At 37.0% G+C, this 25,850-nt stretch overlaps 1 protein-coding gene across 10 annotated transcripts in view; it reads right to left on the reverse strand.

Moving 5' to 3' along the window:
• LINGO2 (leucine rich repeat and Ig domain containing 2) overlaps positions 1 to 25,850 on the reverse strand; it is a 2,046,252-nt gene that overhangs the window by 639,454 nt on the left and 1,380,948 nt on the right. For 2 of the 10 annotated variants that reach the window (XM_089678069.1, XM_089678061.1), the window contains exon 8: positions 7,389 to 7,474. The exons of the other annotated variants lie outside the window; for them this stretch is intronic. The gene's annotated coding sequence lies outside the window, so the exon portion shown is untranslated. The remainder of the gene's footprint in view (positions 1 to 7,388; positions 7,475 to 25,850) is intronic. 10 annotated transcript variants of the gene reach the window in all.

Consider the following 25,850-nt stretch of genomic DNA (forward strand, 5'->3'; position numbering starts at 1 on the left):
TTTTTATATTTTTTTCACATACAGGTATTCAAAGTAAAGACAGTTTTTTTCTTATTTAGCTTTACCTTATTCAGTGAACATTAACTTCCCAAAGTTTATCTTATATTATTAAGTGAACAGACTGTATTATGTTAGTAAATGAATCCAGTATGTTTGCTGTGGTTTGGTGTATTAGCGTGTCGAAAGCACAATGAATTAAAATGTGTAGATTTCTTAACTGCATCCTGATAATTTAACATCATATAAATCTATGCAAACCATACTAAAACCAGGTCCAGGCTGTCTGTGGTATTATCAACCTGAAAGTGTATATCATGACAAAAAACATACTAAAATGACGGCATGAAATTTTTTTGGGTGGGTTACTGGGTGGTGACAACAATGGACCCTGCCTGCATAATGCCATTTAAAGTTGGAAACTCATAAAACAGGGTGACAAAACCAGATTACAATTGGGAGAATGGGTTAGAATGTTGTCATCCTATAAAAGGAAGTACCTGAAGCTGTAGATTTAAAACTATAAAATGATTTTTTAAACTTTACATTAATACGTTAAAACTCATTTGAGATTTTAGGTATTGGAATCACATATGCTTTTAAAGGGAATCAAAACTTTGCAAATTGTTGACTCCCATGATTCAACTATCATTTCTTACCACTAGCAAAAATGTAATGTTTATTGATCACATATAAAAAGAAAGAATAGCAGCCTATTAAATAATTTAAAACTGGCAAGAGAGGTGCACAGTTCGAGAGTCACTACATACAATAAACAAAATGCACATAAGCTGGCTTTTAATGCTGGAATGCTAGGAGTTCAGTCATTTTTTGATACGTATCTTCAGTGTAGAGACCATTACCTACCAGAAGGATACTTATACTAGTCCTCCCAACTAACCATACCACAAACAGCTCTCGTCCTACAAGAATCATTTCTAACCCTTTATTTTCATACTTGCCTCTCCTTTCCAGGATGCTCAGTGCCAAACATTAAGTCTTTGTACACAAAGCAGTGTTAATTTTTATGTCAAATTTCAATTTAGTTTTAGTCATAGTGTTTTGATTAAAATTCCATTTTAATTTTAGTCTTATTTTAGTTGTATTTTAGTTGACTAAAAATACATTTTAGTCGACTAAAATATAATGAGTTTAATTAAATTGTAATGCATTATTTAAGCATTTCTTTAGAATTTCCAAACTCATATACCCCTGGAGAAAAAAAAAATCCAATGACATGTTATTTTTTATGGTATTAAGGTTTGAGACACAGATTTAGCCATTATATAATGTCTTTATAAGTGAAACCAAGGTTCGTTACAAGAAATGTCCCTCCCTCACATTTTCGCTCCATTTTTGTTGACAAAAATTCAAATTGATTTTCGTTTAGTTTTTGTTACTGAAAACATGCAGCTGATGAAAATTATGATGAAAATATTTTTGTGAAAGAATATAAAACTGACACCAAGATTGCTGCAGTTGGGATTAATACTTCAACAAAATGCATCAGCACTGAGCATTTCCAGCTAGCACATGGGACCAGTTAAAAGCAGAGGTTTTAGTACCATATGTTTGTACTTATATGTGGAAGCTGCACACTGCATGAAGGCACCAAGGCACCTCAAAGGAATGCTTAGTTGTTGGCCAACTCTTCAAAAGCACATGGAACATACAGACTAGCTCAAGGCTAATAAAGACCTCCCATGTATGTGTATGCAACATGGCAAAAGTAAAAGTGACAGCTGCTCAATTGGTTTAAAATGAGCAAAGACTAATAGGACTAACTCCATCTGCCTTGCTAGTTGCATTGAGGCTGAGGGGCTGTAATTTTCACATTAATTGTATGATGCTTGTCATTGTTAATCTGCAAATTAACATAAAATTGCCTAATGTAAGGTTTTCATCGTCATTAAAATACACAGCCTTTAGCTTTCAACTGCAGTTTGGTCAGAACTGTATCTGCCCTTTTACTGTCTGACATCGGGTATACCAAGAAATTACATCCTGCAAATATTTTTTTGTAGCTTGCAATGTTTCATAAATGTCAAAAATACATCTCCAATGTTAATTGTATAGGGATTCTCTTATACTGAATTTACAGTGTTATACAACTCTAAGCCCTCTTTATATATTCTATTCAGAAGATTACTGGTTTTCTCTGGGGATTACCAAGCACCAATTGCATTCATATACAGTTGATGTCTTTGCACCCATCTCTTTCTGTTTTTAAGGTCCCCTTAATAATGTATATAGATGTTGACGTTTAAAATGCCCTCTTTTTTAACAAACACTCTTTTCTTGCTGTGTAAATATAGTTACAAGTATAAAATGTCTTCCTTGAATTCTCACAGTTCCACTGCAACTTACAAATATCAACTTTGATTATAACACAGTATATTCACACCAGTTTGGAATATTATGCCAGTGACTTCAGCACAGTAAATTGTGATTGGATGCTATGGGTTACTGTTGTTGAAGCAGAACTTCACTCTTCCAATCAACATTGACAATTTGTAATCCTTATGCAGCTAGCATTAGTAAATAGATAGGAAAGTATATCATATTTACTTGTTTTAAACTTTGTTTTTACATTTCTTTGATTACTTCGGGTTTCCAGTCCTAGGAATATGGTGTCATACATCCCATGAGTCTTGAAAAGTGAAGGAGGGGTTCTCTCAGCTAAGCATACCCTCCTGCATGCATGCTTGAGCTTGAGCTAGGGGCACATGAATTCTATAAAGTAATAGCTAGATGATTCATCTGTCCTTACTCAAGATGGCCAGAAATGCTAGGAGGTGTTTTTCAAAGTGATTTCTCAGCAAAATAAAGCATGTAGACATGGATGGATAAATACGTTTGCTTTAATTAATAAAAGTGAATTAAATAGCATTTTTGGTTTGTGGTGCTCAGATGCAGTGTAGTTCCACTTTAAGAATTAGTACCTAAGAATAAGAACTGTATTTTGAATAAGGTCCTATGCAGCCTCTGGTATCTGCTTAACCTCTTTGCACCGGCAGTACACATATATGTGGCCTCTTGGTGAGTCGGCCTTAACGTCGAGAAGCCGCATATACTGTATGGTTACCAGGATGTAAACAGAACTGTGTTGAGAGCTTGTGCACTGTATGCTCCCAGAACAGTTACTGCTGGCTAACAGAAAGCTACCGATCTCTACTTGTGATCAGGACCTTTCCAATCATGTGACAGCCAATCATGATGAGAAACCCTGCTCTGCCTCCTGGCATCAGAAACCTCTTAAAAGGCCTGGAGGAACCTGTGTTAAGGAGTTAAAAGAGAGGATAGACACAGAGTTATAAGCTAAGTATATCATAGCCAATATACAGCTAGCTGGCTAGGGTAAGGACGCCACACTTCAGTGATGTAGAATATTATTATATAATAAGTAATAGAACTAAAGCTATGTCCACTTTGAATTTGCCATAATGTGCAGGTGAAATAAATAAGCAATATTTTGTTTTTCACGTGATTTATAATAGAAGTGAATTTTTTGAGTGAAGATTCATAACTCCTTTAGATATTCACTCTCTTGATCTGTTACACTGACAACATTATACAATTTTGCAAAGTGTTTGTAAGTACAGTACTCCAAGTGATATAAGAAGCAATACAAGGTGTAGGATAGCCTGATAACACATCCGTAAATATTCCAATACCACAAAAAACTTTCTGAACAGACTGTACCCCTATCAAATTGGAGACACAAGTTTGAAAAAAATGTAACTTTTATTAGTAATAAACAATATAATAAACATATCAGGCCAAGTGGCTCTAAAATAATCACAAATTAGTGCAACATAGTCATAAATGTATATAGGGTTTCCATAGGAATGGAATTTGTATGACTGTATGAATGTGCTTAATTGGAGGACCTGCCTTACCAAGAAAAACCTCATAGTTGTAATAATAAAAGAATCATCTACATCCCTTTAGCTTCTACATCCCTTAAGAATTTTACAAAATACCAGAAAAAAAAAAAAAGCATTACGGATGATGCCTCAGATTTGACCTTCAGCTCCTTGTAGACCTCTGGGAAAAGCATTGAGCCAACCACACAAGGTAGGTTAGGAAAGAAGATTTCTGAGGCAGTACCCAGTTTGCAATATTGCAAGGAACTGACATTTTAAGTTTTAGTAGTATTATAACGATCAGAAAAACGGTCTGCAAATTTAAACAGAAAATAATTTTTAATAGTTTCACTTTAATTATTATAAAATAGCTTGTGTGGTAATTATATATATAATTACATTTTTAATGAGTGGAGTTTTCCTTTTATTGGTGTATAAACGTCTCAAGCTCATAATAAATGTTACAGTCTGATCTCACAATCTTTATACTATCAACTTTTAATTTACCTTTGTTTACTTTTTCCAAAAAATATACTATTCAAATACAGTATAATAAGCTTCAGATATTAAAAACCTGTGCAGCTTTGTAAAATGTTCATTCATTTTATTCCCTTACCTGTAGGCCATTTTGGCCTCCCAGAAGCCTAGCCAAAAGCTCCTAGTTAGCAAGCCCACTTCCTGCCTTGCTGCTAGGACAAGAACATCATTGGTCTTCACTTTTTTTCATTCAGGCTTCCAGGGAGACCAACATGGCATACAGGTATGAGAATACAATGAATGAATATATTCCAGAGCTGCACATGTTTTTAATACCTGCTGTGGCCCCCTTAACTGCATAGGTTATTTTCTGGAAAAGGTAAGGTACATCTGGAGTACCTCATCTAAATTTGAAGAGTGCTGGTAGAAAAAAATATAATATGCAAATATTCTAGTAGGGTTTTCCACATAAGAACGTTTAAAAGGTAGTTATAAAGACGGCATGAAGTACACATATATATATATATATATATATATATATATATATATATATATATATATAATATTTTATTTTTATCAATTAACAAAATGAAGAGTAAATGAACAGAATAAAAAAACAAATCAAATCAATATTTACTTTAACCACCCCTTCAAAACAGTATCAATTCTTCTAGGTACACTTTCATACAGTTTTGGAAAGAACTCGGCAGGTAGCTTGTTCAAAACCTCTTGGAGAACTGGCCACATATCCTTCTATCTCTTTATGTAATCCCAGACAGACTTAATTATGTTGAGATTGGGACTCTGTGGGGGCCAAACCATCACTTCCTGGGCTCCTTGTTCTTCTTTATGCGGAAGATAGCTCTTAATGACATTGGCTGTATGTTTGATGTTGTAGCCCCGCTGAAGAATAAATGTGGTGCCAATCACAAACCCCCTTGATGGTATGGCATGATGGATAAATATCTACCTGTATTTCTCAGCATTGAGGACACCATTGATTGTGAACAAATCTCCAATTCTATTTGCAGAAATCTAGCTCCAAACTTGCAAGGAACCATGATTCACTGTTGCCTGCAGACACTCATTATTGCCTGCTCTTCAGCTCTTCACAAACAAACTGCCTCCTGCCAATTGTTTCACATTTTTGACTCATTAGTCCAGAGCACCTGCTGCCATTTTTATGTCATTGCCGTTTTTATGCATCCCAGTTCCTATGTTTTCATGCATAGTTGATTCACTTAGCCTTGTTTTCAGTATGGCTTTTTGGCCTTTCATGAAGACCAATTCTGGCCAAACTTCTCCGGACAGTAGATAAGTGTAGCTTGATTTCACTGGTTCCCACCTGTTCTGTGCTAATGGCACTGCTGGACATCTTCCATTGTTGAAGGGAAGTAAACATGATGCATCTTTCATCTACTGCATTCAATTTCCTTGGCTGACCACTGCATCTATGGGCCTAAACATTGCCCTTTTCTTTGTGTTTCTTAAAACCCTTTCACTTCGTACAGACCTGACAGTGGGGAGTTTTACACACGATCCAATAAAAATGACAGGGAGACTCCTGCCTGTCGATTGCTTCCACTCACCTAGGTAATGGCGCCCTCTCACATGCATGCCCCCGCCATGTTTTCCAGGCTCAGCTTGCCCATCTTGCCAATCTGCGGGGCTGAGGCCGACATGGTGGGTGCAGGTGGAAGGCAGATAGGAGAGCAAACACTCATCCACTCTCCTCCCCTTCTTGCCGTGACCCAGAAAGTGACGTGTATGACATCACTTCCACGTCAACCTGTCACTCTACAATGTGCATTGCAATACATTCAGTGGAGCCATGTCTCATGCATGTCTCATTAAAGAGAACCTATCACCTAAAAATCATCACATAGGGGATAAAGTTCCCCATCTGATGAAAAAGAAATTAAGCAGAAAAAATATTTTTATTGCAAAAAAATAAAGTTACACCCAAGCACATAACATCCACCCCCACAAAAAATGTGAGGCACCAGCACCCCCACATATATGCATGTATGAACTTAAATGCACGTGTTGGGTGCCTATGCATGAAACCGTTGATTGCGATGCACATGTTACATATTGCCATGCACGCTTGAGTATAAGCAATAATTCTAGCATAAGATCTCCTCCATAACACTAAATTGATGATCTGTAGGGGCTTTTGAAGTGTCGCCTACATAAAATATAGGGTACCAAAGTTTGTCACATTTCACGGGCTCACACAAATTTAAGGTTCAACATGTTGGGTATCTATTTACTTAGTGAAACCTCGTGTTTTATATTTTACCAAAAATGTGGGTAATTAATTGGGGTTTTTTGCCTTAACATTCATTTTAGTGTGTTTTTTTCTGAAATGTTGTTTTTCTAAGACCTTTGCGGTAATATTATGTGATATAAAAAATTTAAGCTACCGCTATCTTATTCTCTAAGGTGTCTGCTTTCAGAAAATATATAATGTCTGGGGGGGTTGTGTAATCTTCAGACCTAAAAATATATTTTATACGTGTGTGCAAAAAAAAAAAAAAAGCAAAACATCTCTGGCAGTGAAAGGGTTAAAAGACCTTTAACAGCACATATTGAAACTCCAGTCTGCTTTGAAATATTAGCCTGGGAGATACCTTGCTGATGTAGTGTAACTATTTTGTAGAAATTGGAAGAGATATCACAGGGCCGCAGCACAACTTGCCTGGCCCAGGATGAGTGGTTAGCAAGTGAAAGCAATCTCAGTTTGATAAATCCAAGTCATGTCATGGGGACATGGCTTGGATGAAACAAGATGAGGCTGCTATTACTTGCTAAACACTTGGGCTGGGCAAGGTGTGCTGTGGCCGGGCTATCTCTTCCTAAGCTCTGGGTTTGGACAAGTCTGGGTTTCCCCAGCCTGCAACCTCACAAGTCAGTGGCATCTAATTTTTTTGACTTTGTTAGCCTGAGCAGGGGCCACTAAGCATTTAACATGTATCTTGGTGCTGTGCTCAGTCTTGCCATACATGTATGATTTGTGACATGAAAAACTGTCTTCAGAAACCTCACCTTAGTAGCAGAGCATGGCTGTTCCTCACCCAGTTTTACGCCTCCTACACAGCTGTTTCTGTTTCAAGTAATGGATGTGTTTCAACCTACATATGAAATTGATGATCATTAGCACCTGCTTGAAATAATTGGTTAATCATACACCTGACTCTAATCCTACAAAATCCTTGACTTTCTGCAAGTGTACAGAATTGATGCTGGTTTGAAGCCAAAGGGTAGTCACACCAAATATTGATTTGATTTAGATTAGTGTTATGTTTGCTAGGTTTGCATTTTGCCAATTGATAACATAATTAAAATATATATTTTTGAAAGCATTCTTACTTTACAGCATTTCTCCAAACTTGCCTAAAACATTTGCATAGTACTGTATATATATTCAGATAGTACATACATGTATATAGTGACAGAAAAAGAGCAAAGAATCCCCTATGAGTAGATTTATAAACATTTCCAAGTGATCTGTGGCTACATTGCTTTGTCTCTTATGCTTCTATTAAAACCAGTAGTGTCAGAAGTTCACACAGTATGTGGATCACAGAATGTAATTTTGAGTACAGACAGCAGGAATTATTAAATAAATGTATGTTAATGTTCCAATGAAAAATAAATTATGTTAAAAAAATGATTCAGTTATACTGCATTTACAATGCCTGAACGTCATAGGAGCAAACTGTTTCTCTTGGTATACATCTAAACTTATGGATTGCCTGGATGCCAAATCATGAAATCACATTAAAACTGACAGACTGTTGTCACTTTAACAGATTTTCTTATCTGACTCTCTTATATTCAATAATAATGGTCTGCAATAGTTGTATTCATTATATACAAAGAAACATTATCACCAGAATAGATTTGAAACATCTAATAATCTATATATAAACCCTTTATCTATAGAAATCCATATATTTTTAGGAATGATGGCCATTTAGTCATATTGCTTTCAGCTATAATTTTGTAGATATTATTTAAAGTCAATTAAACATGGGGGTTGATTTGCATAAGCTATGCATGATTGGTTCTAGAGTCATTCAGGAAGTAAGATAATAACAGTTAACCCATTATTCTCCTTAAGTGCTCACTGCCATTCAATAAACTCAGATATTACACAGAGGGGGTTACTTACTAAAGCTGGAGAGTGCAAAATCTGGTGCAACTCTGCAGAGAAACCAATCAGCTTCCAGATTTTATTGCCAAAATATAATTGAACAAGCTGAGGCTAGAAGTTGATTGCCTACCATGCACAACTGCACCAGATTCTGAGTGCACCCGTTTTAGTAAATCTCCCCCATTGTGACTACAAGTTGAGATTCTTTTTCAAATTCCTTATTGAAGGATAAAAAATACAAAGGTTACTGACAGGTAAACATAAAAATGGGAAACAGTAGCAATGATTTAAAGGGTGCCTTGAAGACATTTAAAAGTAGTGGGAATGCAGCCCCTAATGATAAGAAAGGGAGCAATATGCAGAGATTAGATACAATGGAACAATGTTTAAACACTGGATAGTATAGAAGGAGTAACGATGGATCAAAACACTGCAAAGGACTGCTGTAGGAGGACCAGTTGGACCTAATGCATCGAAGGGTGTGTTTGTGTATAAGGTTTTTGAGGGTGCACAGGACAAGTAGAAGGCGATGTAAGCCTATGAATACAAGTGTGTTACTGGCAACCACCAAAAAAAGCAAAAGAGAGAGGTATCACAGCACAGAAATTGATATTTACTTACAGTATGTTGCTGTGTTTTACTTGAATTTAATGAGGAATAAATATTGCTCTTTGCTGCAACCCCTCAGTCATTATAATTTACATGTATTGTGTTTCAAACTAAAACAGGCACAGAGTGTTCAGAAGCACTGGGAGGTCCAGGGCTATGTAGAGGAGGAAGAAAGAGTGGAGCTCTACAAGTGGGATCTCTGGAAGTGTCAGAGTCCAGGGAGAGTGGCTCTTCTCTATTGGACTTAATGAATAGTTTCCTTTGATGTTGGATAACTCAGCAAGACCTCATGTGAGAAGGTTGAAAAAGAATGGAAAAGGTGACTGGATGTAGCTTCTGCAGATGTGCCCTGAGTCTTTCCCAGTCTCTGTGAGATGATTGCTGCAGCATTTTTCTGGTGCCTGTGAGCGAATTTAGACCTACTTATGACTTGAGGGTCTTAATTCTTGGTCAGTGGCAGACTGACCATTTGGAAACTCGGGCACTGCCCGAGGGCCCGGAGTCAGTAGGGGGCCCCATGAGATGCCCCTAGTACCTTTTTGCATAGGCTTTTTTGAATTTGGGCAAGGACACAGGGGCCCCATGATCCCCTGTTGCCTGGGGGCCCCATGAGTTGTCAGTCAGCCCCTGTTCTTGGTAAGAGGCAAAGGTTGACAGTGGTGGTGATCCTGGGGGATCATAAGTAGTCTCAATGGCTTCTTTATGCGCATCTTGGCTGATTGTATAGTGGATTTTGTAGTGGAATTTAATGTTGCGCATTTATGATGATTTATTCACTTTGGGGCGTATATACATATATGTTTTTGCTTGTATATTTGATTTACATATTTAAAGAGACAGCACAACAAAAATGGTTTATTATCAAACCAAAACATTGCATAAAAAACTCTTAGTTAGAAACATATACAATTTTGAGTATTAATAGTTTGTATGCTCAGTTCCAGTGATCAGGTAAATATTCTTTTACAATTACATTTTTCAGTTTAGCTGCTCTGTTGAAAAAAATCTGCTGCTTACAGAGCTCAAGAGCAAAAGCGTAAACAAATTCTTCAACTACACTGAACAGTGAAATTAATCAATCTATAGTGAAATAGCTATTTGGTGTTTAAGTGTAATGCTCAATACATTTAAACAATGTGATTTTTATAGTTTTTGTAGGAGGCTAACTACAGTATTATTAATTTTGTTATAGATTTTAGTAAATGCATATATGTTCTATTTTATTTTAAGCTGTGAATTCATGGGTTTAGACTCAAGCACAAAAGGTGCTAAGCATATTATGACATATGCTAATCACCAATGAAATTTTACATTCCTTAAATCTGTTCTTTATAAGCTATAATTTAACATCACATAATAAAAACTCAAAGACAAAACTGCTACATTGTGGGAGAGAGGAAAGGTGAGTTTTGGGTCTCTTTATATCAGTTATTTATGTTTTCTTATGCTTGAAGATGTGATTCTCCTGCAGTGTGAGAGGCTCGCCTGGACTTCTGTAGTGCTTAGGCCTACCCTAAATAATAAATAAACACTTTATAACAATAGATGACTGACTTTGTAATGTCCAACTCCATCCAAGATTAATATTTCATTTTTACAGGGCACAGGTGGGTTGAACTATCTACAGGCTTCCTTTTACTTTCTAAAAACATCAGCAGTATGGTAGTTTGTCTTTCGGACCATTTTCTTAATGCCATAATTGTGCAAAGTTCTCATAGCTGGATTTTTCAGTTGTTTACAGTATACTCTGAAGAGTTTATCAGATGAGTGCCACACCACACTGTGACTATGTGACTGCCATGGATTTATTTTTATATTTGTGGCTCTATTTTAGCACTGCATAGTATAATAAGCATACATTTTGTTTCACAAAATGCTGACAAAGATCTGGGTTGAGTTATGGACTTTTCTGCCCCAATATGGCATGCTGTTAATCTTGGCTGATGCCAGATCACGGAGTGAGATACCCGACACTAGAACACAGCTTATTCTGGTAAATGTGTTTGCTTTTATTCATTGCTCGTAATTTGTTTCAGTGCAGCTGCACGATAAGGACGTTCCTTTGTTTCTAGCAGGGTTGTAAAGTGCTTCTTACAATGTGATTTAATTGTGTGGCTTTTAGCATAGTTCCTCAGAACATCTGAGACTTCTAAATACAATTATCCAAATTGTATTCACTGTTAAATAGGTAATAAAATAAAAAACAAACACAAAGCAGGAAAAGAACAGACACCAACAACTTTAGGTTAAAAAGTGAAAGATGGCTTTGCTGACATTTACCAGCAATCAATTTTTTATAATTAATATTGAATAAAAAGTGTGTTAACCATCATATAATACTACAAAGAAACGTAGGAAAGGATCAGTTAAGTAAATGTTTATTTTGGCATTTTTAAACTATATGCTCAATTTCAAGAAGTTTTCCTGCTATCTCCATGAAATCAGTAAATATATTTTCAACTTAAAGAAAACCTGAAGTATAACAAAAAATGCCTATTCCTTACTATGACTACGTAACAGTCACCTCTGGATACCGGCAAACAAACTATGATTTCTAGGTTCATGCCCAATGTGCTTCTGATGCACCTTGACTAACCTCCTATGCTTTATTATTGGCCCATCTTCATTATGGACAGATTCACTGGCCAGTAGTGGGGCTTCTTATTTTACAAGCATACGTATTTATATTTATGACAGTTGATATGAAGGTCTCAACTAGAGAGTTGATTGCAAGTACATGTGTACATATCTTTGTGGGTCCATTCTGACCCCTATCTCTGTACACCAAAAGAGAGTTGGCATTAATTAGTTCCATTTTATAAGATACAAATTGTTTTTTTGTCTTTTTTTTAAATTTGGCACAGGTAAAGCAAAATGTAGAAATGGCACAGATTAGAACTATCTAAATTTTCTGCACAAGTGGCTGTCATAACCAAAACCAGTGTTTATTTTGACAACAAAAATATTTTCATCATAGTTTTCATCATCTGCTGTTTTTAGTGAAAAAAACTAAATGAAAATAAAATTCAGTTTCAATTCAGATTATTAAATGGCTAAAACTAAAATGGCATTTTAGTTAAAAGACTATGACAAATACTAAATTGAAATTTGACATAAAAAAGCAGTCTTCTTGTTTGTTTACGAAACTTGATTTTATTTATATAGATGTTACTTGTTATTTGTTTTCATTATTAACAGAGAACTGTTAAAGTTTATATAGTTAGGTGATATGTACAATGGCATTACAGCCAATAGAGTTTACAGGGTTTTTGTTTTTATATTTTAAAGTTGCACTTCTGTTTGTCAAAAAACACATTAACAAGAGCAATGTGGCACAGCAGCTCTATTGAACTCCCCCAATTTCTCTTGTTTTTTTTATTTTTGCTGACCCCCCCCTATCTTTCAGGTCATTTTTACACAATACAATTCTTCTAGTTAATCCACCCCATAATCTTTAACTGCCTCCCTCTCAGCCATCATATTACTATAGGCATCCTCACAGGATCGCGCCTCAAGCACACCATGGGCCATGCTGTGGCATGATCTGTCACCCGCTGTGTCCAGCAGACACAGAGGATGACATATCAGTGTATCAGGCTGCTGCCGGTACCATGTGGTTACTGTGACCAATCACAGCAGATCACATGGCAATTGTACACAATAAATGGCTTTCATTCATAGCCATTCATTGTGTACTATTGTGATGATCTCTTTGATGGTCACATTGATCACATGGTACAGGCAGGGGTAATTACGGTGCCTCTGTACCATGTGATGGTTGTGGCCAATCTCAGCTAATCACAATAGTACACACTGGATGAATTGATTTTGTTCACACAAAAATGGTTGCTTATAACAGTGATTACCATTGTAATAAGCAATCATAGTGTGTTAAAAAAAAACTGATAACCTCCCCAGAGTAGAACAGTGTGACTATGGTAAAGAAAAAAAAATACTTTAAAAATTGAAAAAAACATTTTTTTACATACTGTCATCAGAAACATTAAAAAAACTTTTTTTTTTAAATATCTTAATTTTCCAAAAAAAGTGACAAGAAAAATTGCAACTTGCCATGCTTCTTCCTAACTACCTTGGACTGTCTACTTTCCAAAAAGGGCTCATTTGGAGGGTATTTGTACTGTCATGACATTTTCAAGCCTCAGGAAATGAGCTGTAAGTACATCAGGATTTTTATATATACAGTATATATCATAAATTGTGTACTCTATAACTTTCCTACAGATTAAATATGATTGATTTTGTTTTTTTTTTTACTGATGAAATGTAGCAGACTATATTTTGACCTAAATTTATGAAGTAAGAGTATTTATTTGCAAAATTTTAAAATAGAAAGGAAGAAGAACTTTTCTTTCAAATGTTTTGCTCTTCTTTCATCTGTTTAGCAACAAATAAAGAACCGAGTGGTGATTAAGTACCAGCAAACAAAAGATCTGTTTGTGTGAAAAAAATGATAGAGGTTTAATCTGGGTATAGTGTTGCATGACCGAGCAATTGTCATTCAAAGTTTGACAGTGCTGAAAGCTGAAAATTGGCCTGGGCAGGAAGGCGGTGAAAATGTCCAGTACTGAAGTGGTTAAACAAATGAAAATAGTAGACCAGATGTTATTAGATTTTTGATGGTTGATTTTTGATGATTTTTTTGAAGCTTTGTACATGACATTGTAGTCTGAATAGCTGAACAAGGATCGTATGAAGCATGTCTTCTTTTGCACAACTGTCATATTGGGGAATTTATTCATCCTTGTGCTAGAACACAGATGTTTTAATTTTATAGTCTCTGGGGCGTGTGCACACTTAAATGTTTTCATTATCTCTTGTTCTATTGTCTTAAATTATAATTTGTATCCTTGCGGTTGTTTATCCTCCTTGCAGTGTAACAGACTATTATACTATTACACTATTTTTCCTTGTTTCAATAAGCATCACTTTTTATAAAAAGCAACTGATTGCTGAAGCAATATAAAAGACAATTACTGTGCCGTTGACTACAAATGTTTACAAAGTCTACCATGACAGTTTACTACGACAGTTGTTATTATAATTGAAATCTATAATGTAATACCCAAAAAGCTGTAGTGTGTTACTGAATAATAGGAATACCAGAGATTTTTGACTTAAGGTACTATATACAGTGCAGTGGTATGCAACACAAACCAAGCGAGAGTGTATAAAGTTAATTCTTACCCCTCTATTTCCCCTTTGAAATGTCAAGCCAGTCTATATTGCATGAACCTTCCATATTATATTATAAGCTTTAAGGCCTTATGATACATGTGATACAGAGTATTTTAAGTAACACAAACAAACAGGTGTACCTAAACAGCAAATCATGTGGCTGCAACTACAAACACAAATCTAAAATGGCCAAGAGGTTCAGCTGTTGTTTAACCAAACATTACAACAGGGAAGATGCTTGACCTAAGGAACTATAACTATGGAATTATTGCCACACACAATAATTACAGTTTCTCAGAAATTACTGACCTCCTGGGAATTTCATGCACTACCTCTTCTAGAATTTACAGAGAATGATGCCAAAAACAAAATACTTCCAATAAGCTGCAGCTGCACGGTGGCTATTAAGAGAGGTCAGATGAGATTAGCCAGGATTATTCAAGCTGTCAAGAAGTCCATAACTGCACAAATAACTATTCTTTACATCAGAAGTGGGCAAAAGGGCAGCTCTGAATACACATCATGTTGAACCTTAAGGATAATAAGCTCAAGCAGCAGAAAATCATTCCAGGTTCACTATTGTCAGCTAAAAAAAAAAGAAAAATGATCCTAAAATATCTGTTGGATCACCAAAATAATGATTGTAGGATCGGGGAAAAAACAGAAGACCGAAGGCTGTTAAGTTATTGCCTGGTCTCACAAATATTGAACACATGGAATGTTGGGTTGCTAACATAAAAGTTTGGCTTTCAAATTTGCAAGAACTGCACAATACTATCAAGTTAGCAAAGCTACTTAAAGCTGAACTTTGGTCTAAATACACTGCTCAAAAAAATAAAGGAACACTTTAAGATCTCAATGGGGAAAAATATCATGCTGGATATCTATACTGATATGGACTGGGTAATGTGTTAAAAATGTAAGGATGCCCCATCGTTTGATGGAAATGAAAATGATCAACCTACAGAGGACTGAATTCAAAGATACCCCAAAAATCAAAGTGAAAAAAATGATCCAGCAGGCTAGTCCATTTTGCTGAAATTTCATTGCAGCAACTCAAAATGGTACTCAGTAGTTTGTATGGGCTCCAAGTGCTTGTATACATGCCTGACAATGTCGGGGCATGCTCCTAATGAGACGACGGATGGTGTCCTGGGGTATTTCCTCCCAGATCTGGACCAGGGTATTACTGATCTCCTAGACAGTATGAGGTGCAACCTGGCGGTGTCGGATGCACCAAAACATGATATCCCAGAGATGTTCTATTAGATTTAGGTCAGGCAAGCTCCAGGAACTGCCTGCTTACTCTCGCCACATGAGGTCGGGCATTGTCATGCACCAGGAGGAACCCAGAACCCAGAACCCACTGCACAAGCATAGGGTCTGACATTAGGTCCAAGGATTTCATCCCAATACCTAATGGCAGTCAGGGAGCCATTGTCTAGCCTGTAGAGGTCTGTGCATACCACCATGGATATGCCTCCCCAGACCCTCACTGACCCACCACCAAAACAGTCATGCTGAATGATTTACAGGCAGCATACCATTCTCCATGGCTTCTCCAGACCCTTTCTTGTCTATCACATGTGCTCATGGTGAACCTGCTCTCATGTGAAAAGCACAGGGTGCCAGTGGCAGACCCGCTAATTCTGGTGTTCAATGACAAATGGCATTTGAGCTCTATAGTGCCGGGCAGTGAGCACAGGTCCCACTAGAGGACGTCAAACCCTCAGGCTACCCTCATGAAGTCTGTTTCTGATTGTTTGATCAGAGACATTTGCACCAGTGGCCTGCTGGAGGTAATTTTGTAGGGCTCTGGCAGTGCTCATCCTGTTTCTCCTTGTACAAAGGAGCAGATAACGGTTCTGCTGATGGATTAAGGACCTTCTACGGCCCTGTCCAGCTCTCCTAGAATAAATGCCTGTCTCCTGGAATCTCCTCCATGCTCTTGAGACTGCTGGGAGACACAGCAAACCTTCTGGCAATGGCACATATTGATGTACCATCCTGGAGGAGTTGGACTTCCTGTGCAACTTCTGTCGGGTCCAGGTATTTCCTCATGCTACCAGTAGTTACACTGATCCTAGCCAAATGCAAAACTAATGAAAAACAGTCAGAAAAGATGAGTAGGGAAAAAATGTACGGAGCCTCCACCTGTAAAACCTTTCCTGTTTTGGGGGTCATCTCATTGTTGCCCATCTAGTGCACCTGAGTTCTTAGCGTATGTAGTCTAACCTTCTGGTAAGCAGTTGTGTGGATATTTGGTGGCTGTTGCACTGTGGAGGTGTATTGGGGCTCGTTCACACTAGGCTGTTTTGCCAACGCTTGCCAAACGCCCCTATAGCGTTTGGCAAGCGTTGGTCCGGTGTTTGCGGAGCGTTTTTAACGCTCGGCAAACGCTCCGCAAACTCCGCATGCGCGTTTTAGCGGCGGTTGCTAGGCGTTTGCCGAGCGTTAATAACGCCCCACAAACGCCTATAATGCATTTGAGTGGTGTTACCGCTCCGCAAACACCCCGCAACCGCGTCGCAACCGCACCGCAAACGCCGGCCGGGCGTTTGCGGAGCGGCACCATAGACGAGAATAGGAGGCTTCAAAGCCTCCTGACTCGACCAGAGGGGTCCGTTTTGCCGCGACGCAACGCGACGCAAACGCTCCTGTTAGAACAGCACCATGTGCTGTAATGTGCAGAATTGGCAGAGGTGTTTGGGAAGCGGTAAAAACGCTTCCCAAACGCCTCTCTGCCGCCTGCACACAAGGCTAGTGTGAACGTAGCCTTTAAGAAAGATCTTTACACAACCCTCAGTTTTAATTTTTTTTTTGGGTGGGGGAAATCACATCTTTTTATTGATCATTGGATATTTACAATGAATGCAGAGACACTTAGTCACATGAAGGATTTTTATTTGATTAACTAATTTGATGAATTTTTGGCACATGTTTTTATCTGTATTTCTGCACATTAATTCATATATTTATTGGCATTTTTATGTTTATTTATTTATCCATATTAATTTTTCATAATGTATTATTTATTTATTTGCTGTAGTTATGCATTATCTAACAGTGCTGCACGTTTTGTGTATTTATCTGGTTTGATTGTGGTTTGTGTGTAAGTATTGATGAAAGCAGCTGTCTGAGGTTTCACTTTAATGAACACCTTTAACACAAGGTATTTTTGGACTTTTGTGTGTTTTAAATTACAGTGATCAATTTACCTTCATTAATGTTTGTTGAATGTCCCATTTACTGCTATATAAATAGGTCCCCATAAAAAAAAAAATTCAACTGTGCATTCAACAAATGTAAAAACATAATAATAATAATAAGTATTATTATTATTAATATTTAGCAAGACACGCTATCACAAATTAGAAATAATAACTATTCTTTGGGCTGCAAAATGGGCAGAAGTCTATGTTTTGAAAACTCATGATCCCAGCCTGTTTAGAAAATAAATGCTTATACTGATGTGAATGTTCAATAGATATGTAAAGCACTGCGTAAATTGATGGTGCTATATAAGTACCTGTAATAAATGAAATAAATAAATAAAATAATAGTTTGTCTCCTAAGCAAAACGTATCAGCTTTGTTTGGTTGTTTAGGACGACTATGACAATAAACAACTTAAAAACTATGTAAACCCAATATTTCATATTCCTAATATGTGCCTGCTGTACCACGTACTTGTATGCAAAAGTAACCTGTTCTCTTTGTATTGCTTCCTTTGTGTGAAATCCCTGGTGTGCCTGCCAGTCCTTCTGCTTTCCTATAAAAAATTGACTACACTATGCATTAGAGCAAAGCATGGTCAGTTTTCTGTCTGTGCTGTCAACTCTGCAGGGGCGGACTGACCGTTTGGAAACTCGGGCACTGCCCGAGGGCCCGTTGTCAGTAGGGGGCCCCATGAGATGCCCATGGCACCTTTTTCATAAGCTTTTTTGAGTTTGCGCAAAGACACAGGGGCCCCATAATTCCCTATTGCCCGGGGGCCCCATGAGTTGTCAGTCCGCCCCTGGGACTCTGTCTGCTCTCCCCCAATGATCAGACTTCTTTGTCCACCCCCCTCCCACACACACACAGCCATGCACTGGTAAGACCAGTGTCCTGCTATTTCTCCTCCCTCTAGCTCTTATGAAGCTGAGAACAGAGGGTATGTAATCACTTATTTAGCCACTTCAAGTCTGGACACTTTTACCCCCTTCCTGTCCAGGCCAATTTTCAGCTTTCAGCACTATCACACTTTAAATGACAATTACGCGGTCATGCAACACTGTACCCATATAAATTTTTTAGAATTTTTTTGAGACAGATAAAACTTGTCCAAAAATGTTGAAAAAAAGTGTTTTTCTCATAACAGTTTGCAAATAAATAATCTTTCTTCATAAATCTTGTCCAAAATGTATTCAGTTATCTTTTTAGTAAAAAAAAAAATAACCCAAATTAGTTATAACCAAAAAATTCTAATTTTTAAAAAACATTTTGACATTTCTATTTTATTTTTTTATATTATTATTTATGGGTTCTTTTTACATAATGTTACCCTAGCAGTACAGTGTCACCATAGTGACACTGTACTACTTGTGGGGGGTTATGAAGATTTTTTTTTTTTACACTGATTGCTTTTACACCCATAAAGGCTGTAAAAGCAATAATGTCTTCTTCTCTTTCGCTGCATTCTTGCAGCCATTGAGAAATACTGTGTGAGCTGTGATTGGTCACAGCTTGTCACATGGTACAAGGCTGTTGTGAATAGCCTTGTTATCATCATTCACAGATTTCACACGTAGTAAGCAATGATGTCAGAAGTACAACGATACAACGATAGGTGTTCCACTGTTTTCGGAGGACACAGCGGGCACCAGATCGCGGTGCTGCGCGCTCCCAGGGAGCACGCACAAGCAGGGTGCAGGGAGGCTGTTTATAAAGGGCCACCTGCCCCTGCACTGCTCCCGTCCGGCCATTTATATACATGGGCCAGATGGGAAGTGGTTAAAAAAGGGGAAAAACAGTGTGCATAATGTTTTTTATAGGTGTATACAAACGTATCTTCGGTATTGAAAATCCTGCACGTTCACTCATTTTTATTTTTCAAATAAAGATTCACTTTAAAGTGTATGATAAGCCAAACATTTTTCTCTAGTTTTAGAAAGAGTGGGGAAGATTTAGAACCCCTGTCAGGTGTTTAGTACTAGCTCCAGTTATGCAACACAGGTAAAGATGAAAATGTTTTTTTTTAGTAGAGTAGGAGGATGGTTAGAACCCCTGTCAGATGTTTATTGTGGTCTCTGTTCTTGTTGTAGATTTCATTCACTTCCTGTCTGGTAAAACTGTTGTCAGCAGGACTGGAAGGGAGGGGAAAGTTTTCTTACAGAACCCTGCATAGCAATAAAAATTGTCAGGACTTCTAAACCTTCCAAACTCAATCCAAAACTAGAAAAAAACATTTCTGGCTTGATATACTCCCCAAGCTAATTGGTATAAATAATCCATCCCTTATTTTAAACTACCTAGACAGCACTAATTTAATTTTTAGGACAACAGATAAACATAGAACTCTTTTGCTTAAATTGAAATTAGACGTCAGTTTTGAAGTCTTTCTTTCTCAAATAACATGTTGATTACATAATAGAAAATTCATGAAAAAAAATATGTTCTACTGTAGTGTCCCAAATCTCAACTCCAAACTTTTTTAACATGAAACAATATACTAATTAGATTCTTGTCATTCATTATTGTTTGGAAGAATGAATGAGAAACTTTGTGTTGCTCAAGCAATGATGTGCGTGGGCCATGATCATTTGTTTATGGCATTGCTACTTCTTGCAGTTCGACCCTGCAGTTATACATATTTTTCAAAACCATCACAAAAAAAACTATAAATATATTAGCACTGCATTTTCAGGGGACCAAATATCAGATAGTGTAAGGTTAAAAAACAAGGCACTTATGCTTTGAAGGATGGACAAGTGCATACAGCAGCTTGATAGGAAGAACACTGGGGACAATTATTATGTTGTGAGGATGCGGTTACATGCATTATTACATGATCAGTGGCTTTGAAGAAAAATATTCCACAGCTGTAGTGATCAAACAGTAAAGAAATCACATCTCCAGGAGATTCATTATGTGGGGGTTATTAATAATACAGTGATGACACACATTCTTTCACTCTGCATTATGAATGTCAAATGCTGTTTAGCTTTTTAGGTAAGTGCAGACTTTTTTCTGAAATTGCAGAAATGGTTGGTCTTTTTACTGCTGGGGAATAACTGGGACTTATGATGAGATCCCTTGTATGACAAATCAAAAAATGTTCCCAAAATATTATTAACAGAAGAATTAATCGGAGCTTTTAAACCAGTTAGAAGACTTTGGGGGGAATTTACTAAAGCTAAAGAGTGCAAAATCTGGTGCATCTCTGCATAGAGACCAATCAGCTTCCAGGTTTTATCGCCAAAGCCTAATTGAACAAGCTGAAATTAGAAGCTGATTGGCTACCATGCACAGCTGCACCAGATTCTGAGTGCACTAATTTAAGTAAATCCCCCCCTTTGATTTGTAAATACTGATACATATATCTAATATGCATTAGGCAGATTTGTTGCATTTCAGCAGAACAACTGAATATATTAAACTGTATTTCTGGACAAAATATAAAATAAAAACATGTAACACATATCTACAATTCATGCACATTTTTCATGAAAAGAAATTGCTAATTCTACCAGAAAGCCAGTGAGTTCCCAACTTCTAAGGGCTCATGTACACTGCAGCTCCTAAACTAACATTGAGGAGTTTTTCTGCATTTTTTTCAGCAGCCCCTGAACTCTCTATAATGTTTTCTTATGTGTCCATGTACACATAGTCATTTACAGTCATTTACAGGCAGTTGAGTTTACAGTTGTTTTTTTGAAAGCACCAAACTTGCATTCAGGAGTAGATTTCGGTTTCAAACGCCAAATGGTTGTAAATGCGCTTAACCGTGTATATAAACCTTTGCGTTTTGAAGTGTTTTTTAACTGTTCCATGTCCAGATGCTGTCCAGAGCCTTTTTTCATCATCAGGAATGCATACAAAGCGTTTTCCATGTATTCAAATGGTCCCAGTACACCAGCGCAGTCAGTTCCATGTTTCGCATGAAGAAAAAAATGGTAGAACGTGCCGCACTATACTCATGATGGGATCCATAGTGAATACAACCAAAAAGACAGGTCATCTCAAGACATACTGCTCTCTCTATTCTTCTCAAAATGTCTGAAATAGTTAATTTTTCATTGTATTCTGGGCATTTGGGAGGGTCACCTGAGGTTATCTTTTAAAAACGCTTCTAAACGCAATTGCACATAAACACGCATAACCGCGGTATGCAAACGCAGCTAAACTGATGTTTTTTAACCTACGTTTTCCAGCAGTCAGTTTCCATTGTTCAGAAGACTTTTCCAAATGCCCTGTGTACATGAGCCCTAATAGTGAGTTGACAACTCTCTGCTGCACTGAAATCAAAAGCAAGGTTTTTGGCCCTGCCTCAGTTATCTCTTGCTGGACAACAGGATAACACCTACCCTTCTGCTCATCTCCATGACATAAGATTTTATATTTTTCAGTAATATTGTAATGTGATCCTCAGGACCCCTTAGAAGATCAATTTGGTACCTTGTGTTAAAAAAAAAAATCTGCTCATTGCCTCAGCTTAAGAATAAAAAAATGTTCTCTGTGTGGTATTATACTAGATCTTGTGAACTGACCACATCACTCACCCCCACAGCAATCTAATAAAAGGAAATAGTATCTTACAATATGTCCTTTTTCTTAGTCACTACAATCATGATTGACAGGTCATTTGAAAGAACCCCCCAGAGTTTCGTTTACCAAAGTTCAAACACTTGAGAAAGAAGAACTGCTGCTCCTGCTTATTAGCCCTGGTTCACACAGGTGAGACTTGTCATGAGATTTGACATTTTCAAATAGCATGACAAGTCGTACCCTATTGTCGGCAATGGAACCATTTAACTCCGACTTTGTGGTGCCACACTGATTTGAAAAACATTCACTGCACTATTTCTTGTAATTTCAGGTGTGAATTGCATAGACATTAGTGCATTAAGTTGCACAGATGTCACCCAAGTAGCACCTGAAATCTCACTGACTTGCTGGTTTAAAATCATGCAAATTCAAGTGAAATCACACAATTTCAAAGTCAGATCCACTGCGCACCAGGGCTTAAAGTGACACATGTGCCCAGATTTTGGACACAAAAGTATATAAACATACTGAACTAGCATACTGAACACTTAAAAATGAGCCTGAATCCACCTCTATAGGTATAGGAATAATGGAGAAATTAGTCTTCAACCTTTACAACAGAGACACAGAAATCTTTTCAACTTTCCAAAAACAAAATCTTAGCAGCCTGCCAGCCTTCTGATATAAACAAGCTATGAATATTTCTAAGCTGTTAGAAACTGACTAAAAGGTGACTTTATGAGTGTTGTGATCTTTGAGGAGGGAAACGTTTAGATTTCAAGAGGCTAAAGAGGTCAGCAATGGCTTGTTTTAAAACTCTCTTACTGCTCGTTAAGAAAATGTCAATACTTTAATGTTCATAGTCTGGGCACAGGTGAACTTTAAACCTAACCGTTATTTAGTATACTGGTAAAAGATTCTTTCCAGTTTACCTTATGGGCTTTTTGCTATAGAAACATGTAGATTCTAATATACCTAAATATAGTAATCTCTGGGTCTTGTTTTTTCTTTAACACCAGGGGGGCTGTATAGAAGAAGTATATAATAATATAATAACATATAACTGTAAAACAAGAAATTCTATGGATAAGCTAAAATCCAGCACATTTAGAAGTCTACTGGATTTTCAAACTCTTGTTTTTTTTTAAGGTTCTAAGGATCACTTTAGAAGGTCACATGGGGCAACAGTTATATTCTATTACATTCAAAAGAGGCAAGTCAGTACACTTCAGCATTGTTATTCATGAATGTGAAACAAAGGGTAAAAGGCCATACCTAAGTCAAAAATGTTTGGATGGTCAAGAGTTCAGAAAAATACTTTGATAACAGTAAGACATCATTATTGTGTGTGTTAGTGTGAGACTAGAGTTTTGAAAATATGGAACTGTGACATGTTCATGTGGGAGTTTATTTCAGCAGTACTTTAGCATATTTGGTAATTATAATGTTTCATACATTAACAGCTACTCAAATGAGAATGTAAAAATCTATATATGAAAATATGGAGGTTTAAACAATTTGGTATCTCTAATTCCTAGGAGACTGCTAACATGATCACTTGAGGACACTATCCCAAGCAGGAAGAACTTTCTTTCCCTTCAGGAGAACCTTTGGTGATATAATTATGAAGACTACCACTAAGAACCTCTCCTGAAAATTACATTTGCCTTTCTGCCATGTTCAGCCTGTGTTCAGTACTTTCTAAATCACTGACCCATAACAAATATTTAGAACAAGTGTTCTCACTTCATTCTGACATTACATGTTGCATGTTTGCTCCAGGTCTTCTTCCCAGTTCTTTATAATGTAGACTTTAATGTGTGCACTGTGTAACTATGGATTGTTATGCTTATACACAATGCAATGGAATGCCAAGTATATAAAGCTTACAATGCATTTGAGTTAATCTTATACAGAACACCTATAATTTCTCCAATTTTCTATCAATTGCTTGAGGGAAAACAGTGAACTGCATTCTGCAAGGAAGCTGTGCCTTCTGATGATATATAAAGTATTTATTCCTTTTCCTCATCATTCTTATGTATAAATAAGTATGTTATTTTGAAAATGCTTACTCTTCAATAAAAATAATTCGTACAAAAAAGAGTTTTGCTAAGACCACACTTACTTACTTTCTAAATGTCTAACGTGCAGTTTAAAGGCATAAACCCGGTATTTTGCTTGTTTAGGGGGGCATGGACTTTTATGTAAAAGCAATCCTAGCTAATTAGCCTCTGGATTGCTTTTTACAGGTGGCAAAAAGGTGTCCCCACTCCTGACGCCTTTCCGGAGCCTCTAATAACCTTCTGACGACTTATCATAGAGGTGATCAGGGACCTGACCTTCCCTCTATCTCTATGATATTAGAAACCAAGTATTTTGTCACTTCCAGTTCCTCCAGCATGTAAACAAGTCAGTTTTGACTTATAAAAAGCATCTGATCAATCTGATCTTGGTGTGACCAGATGCTTTTTAGGGCAGAGTAAAGTTTTGGGTTCTAATAGACCCCAGATCTCTCCATAAAGAGGCCCTGTAGCTCCTTATTGTTTTCACAAGAGATGTTTACGTTCCATGTGATAACAATAAAAGTGATAAAAAAAATGTAAAGAGACAGTGCAAATAAAAATAAATAATAAATATAAAAATTTAAAGTGCCCCATCCCACCAAGGTCGTGCCCGTGCTGATATGTAAATGGAAATCGCACCACACGTGAATATCCCATGGATATTCTTAAGTACTGTAGTTTGCACCATTCTACGAGAGCACACAATTTTAATGCAGGAGATGTTAGGTATCTATTTACTCGTCGTAACATCATCTTTTATATTTTACATAACAATTGAGTAATACAGTATATTGTGTTTTTGTGCATTCAAATTCATTAAAGTGTATTAAAAAATGCATTTGAAAAACTACTGCACAAATACGTGTGACATACAAAAATTGCAACAGCCACCATTTTATTCTCTAGGGCTTCTGCTAAAAACAATATTGTATTTTGGGGTTCTAAGTAATTTTCTATCAGAAAATTACTGTTTTTACATGTAAACAAAAAGTCTCAGCAAAAGGCCTCTTCTTAAAGTGATTTCAGGATCACTGTGAAATGAGAAATACATTTTTAATCTGAGGATTTTGCAACACATGGGGGAGATTTACTAATACTGGTGCACACAGAATCTGGTGCAACTTTGCATAGTAACCAATCAGCTTCCAAGTTTTATTGTCAAAGCTTAATTGAACAAGCTGACATTTGAAGCTGATTGGTTACTATGCAACATTGCACCAAATTCTGTGTGCACCAGCATTAGTAAATCTCCTCAGAATGTGGTGAAGGAAAGGTGTGTTCCATACATGTTTTTGGCACCATGTTCAAAATGCACTGGATGTGTGGTCTGCTGCGGGTGTCAATATATTTTTAACAACACCCCAAACACAGATCGCAAATGCAGTGTAATTGCCTGTGCCAGATTGCATGATATCGCAGTGTGTTTTTGAAAAGTAGTACAATGGGCTGAAAATTGCACAGAAATGTGGATTTTGTTCCTGTGTGATTCAGGTGTAAACTGGCAATGAAAGCTGAACTCCAGCCTTAACTTCAGGCTTGCAATATTTTACTAAAGACAAATAGCACAGTTTGGAGATTTACTACACAAATTTAAATACTACAAGGTTTACAGCATTGTAAAATTAGTCAGGAGCAGGACAGTTTTAATCACAGATATTAGGCATAACTGATGTATGCCTAGCTTTTATTTTATCTTTGGGACTAGGGGATAGAGTGATTGTAAATATTAAAA

This window comes from Staurois parvus, unplaced genomic scaffold, assembly GCF_062004578.1.
Source record: "Staurois parvus isolate SC_StPar_1 unplaced genomic scaffold, SC_StPar_1.0 ptg000198l, whole genome shotgun sequence".
In the NCBI taxonomy this organism is placed as follows: Eukaryota; Metazoa; Chordata; class Amphibia; order Anura; family Ranidae; genus Staurois; species Staurois parvus.